The 8,285-nt window shown below is 48.3% G+C and overlaps 1 protein-coding gene across 5 annotated transcripts in view; it reads left to right on the top strand.

Moving 5' to 3' along the window:
- Positions 1 to 437: 437 nt before the first annotated feature.
- The window catches only part of Pacsin2 (protein kinase C and casein kinase substrate in neurons 2), a 101,819-nt gene continuing 93,971 nt past the window's right edge, over positions 438 to 8,285 (top strand). For 4 of the 5 annotated variants that reach the window (XM_036208069.1, XM_036208066.1, XM_036208068.1 and 1 more), the window contains exon 1: positions 438 to 586. The gene's annotated coding sequence lies outside the window, so the exon portion shown is untranslated. Of the gene's footprint in view, positions 587 to 822; positions 846 to 8,285 lie in introns of those variants that run through there. The other variant, XM_036208065.1, reaches the window with a different exon arrangement.

Here is an 8,285-nt window from a genome sequence, read left to right as displayed (position 1 = left end):
TCCCTGGACTGGAGTTACAGACCGTGATGAGCCGATGAGTCGCCATATGGGTGTTTGGAATGGATAGAATCCGGGTCTTCTGGAAAAGCAGCAAGCTCTCCAGATCCGAGGAAACTTTCTGCAAGTCCACCTGAATTTCCAGTCAGGCACGGCAACGCTCCTAGGTGCTAGGAAAACCACAGTACCCGCCCAAGAAAGTCCTACCTCCGGGCGGCTCCCAGGGGGTGACCCATGCTGCCCTTTCTGCCGCTTAAGTAGGCGCTCCTTGTTTGACTGACAGGGGAGGCCGCTAATACTCACCCAGGGAAGTCCCCTTGAGCGTGCTTGGGGGCGTGCCGCCTCGGCGTTGGTCTGTCCAATCCAGAACGCGGACGGGGCTGAAGGGCGGGGTCTGAATCCCGACAGCCAATAGGGCGAGCACAGCGGGCGCGGCGGGGGCGGTGCGGTCTCGGCTGGCGGCAGAAGCGGCCGCGGCGGGTCTGGGCAGGGCCGGGCAGCGCGGCCGGAACGGAACTGGGAAGGGGTCGGAGTCGCAGCCCGGCCGGGGTGGCGTGCGTAACGGGACCCGAGGAGACGGGCAGCCGAGGTGAGGGGTGCGCCGCGACGGTTGGGACGCGGGTCGGTGGCCGCGCCTCCCCATGTCAGGCCGCGCCGGGGCCGAGCGCGCGGGGCCGCGCCGCTCGAAACTTCTAGTCCGCGCGCGAGGGGCCACGCGCCGGCGGGCGGAGCCCGGGAGGCCCGAGGGGCGGCCGGAGCGGGCGGGACCCACGCGGACGCACTCCTGGGCCGCTTTGCGGACGGCCTGCCTTCCCTTTCCGTCCTTCCCACACTCGGTGTCCGCGCTGGTGAGAGCCAAGCCTGCCCGGTGGACATGACCTAGGGGCGTATGGCGAGACAGGAAAGGCTGGGTGCCGACCTTTTGACTTTCATAGTTTTCTGGACTCGGTGGATCCGAGTGTCAACTACCTCTCTCCTCCCGTGGGGCTCAAAAGTCACCTTCTTTTCTCCCCGCCAGACTCCAGACTTGCGGCCCCCCGCTCTGAGAAGGTCGGCTCTTTTTTTTCAGGAGTGGGTCAGAGGAGCTGGCTGGGGAATCTCACGGCCTTAGAGATTAGACCTGGAAGTAGACACGCCCCGGGGATGCTGCGTTCTTGTTGGGTCCCCAAGGGAAGATGACTTTGGTCCGGGGTGTGTTCACCACTCCTGGCCCTTGCCGTCTTTCCTTGACCGCAGCTGTCCTGAGGTTTTGTGATTAAGGGGAGTAGGTTGCTGACGGTCTCCAGGACTACTCATTACGCTGTTTAACAAACACGCCTGCTCTGTCGTGATGTAAATCTGTTTAATCCCGAGTGGTGGTGGGTGTGAGCTCACACCTTCCTCCCCCACTGCAGGTTTTTCAGTTTGCTTGAGTTCTGTTCTTGCGCCCCCACTCCCCCGGATTGGCTTGGAGCCCCTCCCAAAGGGCTCATCCAGGTGGGCAGTGTTATGGGTTAGGCTCCCTCTTCCATTGTAGGACATTTGGATTCGCCTTTTCACAGAAGCACCGAATTGTGCTGGTTGGGATTCTTTTGACTTACGTGGAACACTCTAGTCTGTGCATTTACGCTTGACTGTAGTTTGGCAGTCTCCTTGGTGAAGCTGCGCCCCTTGAGCCGTGAGGCGACTACATGAAAAGCTTGTGTGATGTGTGTTTCTTTTCCCTGTGGTCTGGAGGCTTTAAAGAAACTGACCATTAGGCTGATGGGTACTTATTGCTTGGGAAAATAACCCAGCACGGAGGAGTAGAAGGTTGGTTAGATCTCTTCTCTCTGTGCAGAATCCCCTCCCCTCCCCCCAAGACAGGGGACAGGGTTTCTCTGTGTAGTCCTGGCTGTCCTGGAACTCTGTCTGTAAACCAGGCTGGCCTCGAACTCCCAGAGCTCCGCCTCCTGAGTGCTGGGGTTTGAAGCATGCACCACCACTGGCCAGCAACTGTGCAGGATTTCAAAGAATAACTACTTATTGGGATAGAAATGGTATTTTAGTTCATGTGTTTTGGGAGCTATAACTTGTTACTTCTGAACATAATAATTATTCCAAGAGTGTGTGTATGTAAGATCTAGGTTTCCATCCTGCCTGATAGAGGTGTTGCCTTGGTCCTGAGTGCCAGCACACATTCCTGAGGGCTGGGCATTTTCTAGGGGGTGTCTAGGATGATTTGCCCTTAGGTCTTGCGGGCTTTTTGTTTGTTTTGTTTTTTAGACACAGGGTCTCACTCTGCAGACCAGGCAGGCTGGAGACTCATAGAGATGAAAGGCATGTACTACTATACATGGCCACCCTTAATCTTTTTATTCTTTTCTCTTACCTGAAAGTCCATGTTGATGGGTTGAGGCCTGATTCCTAGGCTTCCTGCTTCTGAAAGTGGTCATCACTCGATCCTTGCAGGAGGTTATGGAATATCAAATAATAGTAGTAAAATTCACCCACTGTCGTGGCACCTTGTGAAGCATGCCCAGGTGACTGTGGCCTGCCTTATTTACCGTCCCATTGTACTTGGCTTTCTGGAGGTCACTCTTTAGATTATGTAGGTAATAACCATGTTCACATGAGCTGTAGCACCTGCTCAGTTTTTTTCCAGTTTGGAACCACAGCTGCATACCTGAAGGCAGTAGAGGGAGGCAGGGCTTAGTTACCTAGGTGATTTGCATTCTAGGGACAGAGTCCTTTATGGCCTCTGCACATCCTCCTCACACCTGAAAGTAGACCTGAGAGCATGGTCTAAGTGGGCCTTAACTTGTTCCTGATGCCTCTTAGTGGTGGTCTTTGGGATGGCTGTTTGAGAATGTTTTCTGATTTTTAATATTTAGATGGTTGTGCTGACTAGAGACCATCTTAGGTCTCCTAGGGCTGGTTGATGGCTCAGTCAGTAAAGCATGTAATGTTCAAACATGTCACCTGAGTTTGAGCCCCTTGTGAGAAAAAATGGTGGGGGTAGGGAGATGACTCAGTGGCTAAGAGCATTTGTTACTCTTACAGAGGACCTGGGTTTAATTCTCAGCACCTACATGGTACCAGTTATCTGTAACTCCAGTCCCAGGAGATCCTACACTCTCTTCTGACCTCTGAGGGCACCAGGCACATACATGGGGCACGTACATACATGTAAGCAAACATTCATACACATAAAATTAAGAAATCTTTAAAAAAAACAAAGTGGACAATGATCAAGGAAGGTAACTGACTTCAACTTATGGCACGTGCACACACACACACACACACACATACACACACACACACACACACACAGTTTCTCTGTGTAGTTTTGGTGCCTGTCCTGGACCTCGCTCTGTAGCCCAGGTTGCCCTCGAACTCACAGAGATCTGCCTGCCTCTGCCTCCTGAGTGCTGGGATTAAAGGTGTGCGCCACCATCGCCTGTCAAGGTTTGCATTTTTTAAAGAACATTTATTGTATGCATGCGTGCATGTATATACAGCTGTAGGAGTTAGTTCTTGTCAGTTCTCTCCTTCCACCCTGGGGATTCTGGGGATTGGACACTCAGGTTGTTAGGTTTGATGGCAGGTGCCTTTACCTTCTGAGCTGTTCTCCGAACACCTGCTGGTGTTTTTCTTTACCTGCCCCCCACCCAGCTTTCCTCCCCCTCAGTGCTGGGGATGGAACTCTGTGTGCCACATGCTAGGCAAGCAGTCTACCACGAAGTTATGCCTCCACCTCATTTAAGAAATTTCAGACTTAAAGATATTCACACATTTCTTGGGGCTAGGCACTGCACTAGATAGAGAAGGAAATACAGCAACGGGGTATAGTGGTCACAGCTATCAGGGCCTCAGGGCCGCCTCACAAAGGAACCTTGCTGGAACATTGAGGCAGGGTCTGAGCTGGAACTTACTGTATGGCCATCCTTGGCCTCAGAATCAAGGCACTCTTCCTGCCTCAGCCCTTCAAGTGATGACATTTCAGGCTTGAGACATTACATCTGCTGTCATGTAATTTTTCTCTCTTGCTAAAATACCAGCTGGCAGAGTGGGAGATGGATGGGGACCAGAAGCCTAGGCTCTTTCTAGCCTTTTATCCACTAACTCTGAGGCTAGGACACTCTGCAGATATCAGGGTCTCAGTATTTATATTTGTAAGATGAAATTCTGAGAAGGGTTGTGAGACACCCTCCTCCCACCCCAGGAAAAGAAGCACACGTGTGAACAACTTGGGGCCAGCATCAGGGTAAGGACTGCCACACTCCAGCCCTAAGCTGCCTCCCTCCTGACGTTGTGGTGGGGTGGTGAGCACAGCCTTGAAGCTGCCCCTCCTTCAGAGAATCTGTAATCCTATTTCCCCTGTCCTCTTGGAGCTAATAATAATGGTGACTTATATACACGGAGGACACATTCCGAAGGACTGTCCCCCATTATTTTGTGCTCAAACATTTGAATGACGTGAATTGTGGTGAAGAAAGTGGTATCGGGCCTGGCCATTGCTTTGTAGAGTCCATTCTGGGTCCAGGACTTGGGCTTCTCGATGCCAGCTTGGGGTTTTTCCATTAGGTTCTGCTTCCTTGGTGATTGTCATGATGAGTTGTTAGCATCAAAAATATCCTAGAATGTCACTTGGAGAAGAAGTTTTGTTTGTCCACTGAGGGGCTGTTTTTCCTTTGGAATTTGAATCCTAAATACTTTTCTATTTTGAGAATGAAGAACTTGTTTTATTTTTTTTTAAAGTGTTCTTTAACCTTTATTTTTTATTTCACGTGAATGAGTATTCTGTCTATATGTGTGCCTATACACCATGTGTGTGTTGGATCCCCTGGAACTGGAGTTATGGATAGTTGTGAGCTGCCGTATGGGTGCTGAGAATTGAACCCATGTCCTCTGGGAGAGCAGCCAGTGCTCTTAACTGGTGAGCCATCTCTAGTCCCCTTGTTTTTGTTCTTTAGTCTTTTTCAGAGGAGAAAATTTGTAGGATTTGAGTGTTTTGGGCAGACTTAGTTAATGTTTATTGATTAAAGAGTATATTTAAATGATTACTTCTCAGTTGCTTAGCACTTGAGAAAGCTGTGAAGTAAATACATGTTAAATGGAAATTAGAACTTGAAATCAGACCTGGTGGTGCATGCCTTTAAATTCCAGCAGAGGCAGGAAGATCTCTGTGAGTTAGAGGTCAGCCTGGTCTACAGAGTGAGTTCCAGGACAGTCAATGCAACACAGTGAGACACTGTCTTGGAAATAAATCATGGAGTTGATCTATCCAAGTATGTCCTCATTGATGAGATACTTTCTGCACTAGAATCCCCACGTAATTTGAAGTTGGATTGTGTTGAAGTGTGTTGGTGGCTGTCTTAGTTACTTTTCTATGATAAAACACCTTGACCAAGGCAATTTACTGGAAGAAAGGGTTAGAGTCCTGGATGGCTCAGCAAAGGCATGGTGGCAGGAACAGTTGAGAGCTCACATCTTGCTTAGAAAGTAGGAGGCAGAGAGGGAGAGGGGAGGCACATTGGGAATGGTGGCATGGGCTTTTGTAAGCTCAAAGCCCTCTCCCAGTGGCATACCTCTTCCTATAAGGCCACACTTCCTAATTCTTCCTAAGCAGTTCCGTAAACTGGGTACCAAGCATTCAAACATAAGAGTTTAAGGGTGTCCTTCTCATTCAAATAACACAGTGACCATGACTGTCCAGCAGTGACTTCTTCCTAATGCTTCATGAATTGTCTGTTTATTATAGCACAGAGTCTCAGCTATATAAAGAGCAAGTGTTTAAGAAAGGACAAAAAACTTAAAAACTGCACAGGTTAAATGGCTTTGTTTTGTTATTTTTTAAAAAAATATTATTCTGTATGTGCATGTATATGTATGTGTGCATGGGCACAGCAAGTGCAATTACCTGCCAAGCCATCTGTGGTGGTTTGAATAAGAATGGCCTCCATAGGCTCATATATCTGAATGCTTAGTTATCAGGGAGTGGTGCTATTTGAGAAGGCTTAGGAGGGCTGTTGGAGTAGGTGTGGCCTTATTGGAGGAAGTTTGTCAATAGGGGTAGGCTTTGAGGTTGCAAAAGCCCATGCCTAGCCCAATCTCAGGCTCCACTTGTGGATCAGCATGTAACTCTCAGCTGCTTGTCCAGCACCATGCCTGTCACCATGCTCCCTGCTATGATGATAAGCCTCTGGAGCTGTAAGCCAGCCACAGTTAAATTCTTTCCTTTGTAAGAGCTGCCTTGGCCATGGCGTCTCTTCACAGCGATAGAACAGTCACTAAGACTCCATTTCACTGGCTTATTTCTGATGAAAATAATCAACCTGGTCAGAGGTGTTGGGTACTCAGGCATTGGCGCTTGTAGTACTGCCTAGAGTAGAGGATCTCTCAAACATGGCCAGTGTGGAGGAGTCCCCTGTCCTCTTCTCATGTCATCCTGACACTTGTCAGGAGGCAGCCAACCACAGTTTGTGATTGTAGCATGGAAAAAGTCTGTGCTTGGGCTAGAGAGATGGCTCGGTGGTTAAGAGTACTGCTGCTTTTCCAGAGAACCAGAGTTCAATTCCCAGCATCCACATGGTGGCTAAGAGGCTCTTGTTAACACCAGTTACAGGGGATTTGACACTCTCTTCTGGCCTCTGTGGGCACTGCATGCGTGTGGTGCATAGATGTACACATGCAGGCAAACATCCATACACATAAAATAAAAATGTGTGTGTGTGTGTGTGTGTGTGTGTGTATTTATTTCAGGTGGGTTCTTTAAATACTCGATAGAGAGGACAGAGCAGTCATGCAAAGCCCTGCTATATGAGATAAGAAGCTCAATGTCATGCATCAGCCTCCCCAGGAAAGGATTTACCTTGCAGAGAGACTTGGTAGAGGTTAATGGCAAGCAGTCAGTTCTGAAGTGTTAAGCAGCAGACAATTACCAAAAGTAGAGCCTGATGAGGAAGAGAGGGTACCTGACTATAAGACCTGCCACAAACCTTTGCTGTTTCTGCTAGTATTCCCAACGGCTTACTCATCAGGAACTGGCACCATACATTGGTCTTTTCCTTCCGTTGGCTTTCTGCTTTCTGCTTTCTGCTTAGGTATTGGTAGAAGCAAAGTTGTCAATTGGAGCTGGGGAATTTCATTGAGCTGCCGTGGAAGTGCTCGAGTTTTGTTTTATTTAGTTTCTTGTATTTTTAAGTGTGTGTTTGTATGTGTTCATTTACATATGTATGTAGGTGACTGCAGAGGCCAGAAGAGGGCATTGGATTTCTAGGAGCTAGAGTTATAGGTGGTTGTGAGCTGCCCAACATGGGTGCTGGGAACTGAACTTGGGTCCTCTGGAAGAGCAGTACATGCTCTTAACTGCCAAACTAGCTAGCTCTTAGCTCTTTGTTTTATTTTGCTTTTCTTTATTTATTTCTTTATTTTTGTTTTTGTGATGATATTGGTTTCAAACTCACAGAGATCTGCCTGCCACTGCCTCATGAATGTTGGCATTAAAGGCGTGTGCCACCATGCCCAGCTTTTTGTGTTTCGTGTGTGTGTGTGTGTGTGTGTGTGTGTGTGTGTGTGTGTGTGTGTGTGTGTCTGTGTGTGTCTGTGTGAGTCTGTGTGTGTGTGTGAGATTTCCTGCAGGCATGCACTTGTAGAGAGAGGTCTGAGGACAACCCTTGGGAGCCTGTTTTGTTTTATTTTATTTTCTGTTATCTAGTGTGATCCAGGGATCAAATTCACAGGCCTGTATTTGAGTACCTTTATGCTGAGCTATCTCAATAGTCCCGTTTTTGTTTGTTTTAATTATTCATTATATGTGTGATTGTTTTTCTTGCATGTATATATGTGTACCACATGTTTGACTGTTGTCTAAGAAGTTCAGAAGAGGGTGTCAAATCTCTTGGAACTGGGATTTTAAAGTTATGAGCTAGCCATTAGGGTGGGGAGCGTGTTGTCACATAGCCTGTGCCCTGTTTCTGTGGGTTCTCTGGAGCCATCTCTCCAGTTCCAATAGCCATTTTTTAAGAGAGGACATAGCTTGGCAGGCTTTGAACTCATTGTCTTCTTGTCTCAATGATTTTAGAGTGTAGATTATTGGGGTTTTATTTGACAACTCTCCTTGGGCTGAGAGCATTGGGAATATTCTATCTTAGTTGTGTGGGACATCTGTGTGTGAAGGGAGAATAGGCAAAGTGGATTGAAGGGGTGCATTCTGGCTATGTTACGTAGAGATCTTGGGATTCCAAGGCTCAGTAGAAACAGCTGGGTAGAAATAACTGTGTTTCCCCAGGGCAGTACCAGACAGAAATGGGTTCACCATAGAGGAC

This window comes from Onychomys torridus, chromosome 16, assembly GCF_903995425.1.
Source record: "Onychomys torridus chromosome 16, mOncTor1.1, whole genome shotgun sequence".
NCBI classification, from domain to species: Eukaryota; Metazoa; Chordata; class Mammalia; order Rodentia; family Cricetidae; genus Onychomys; species Onychomys torridus.
Note: the sequence above shows the minus strand (reverse complement) of the source record. Positions and strands in the feature narration are given on the sequence as shown.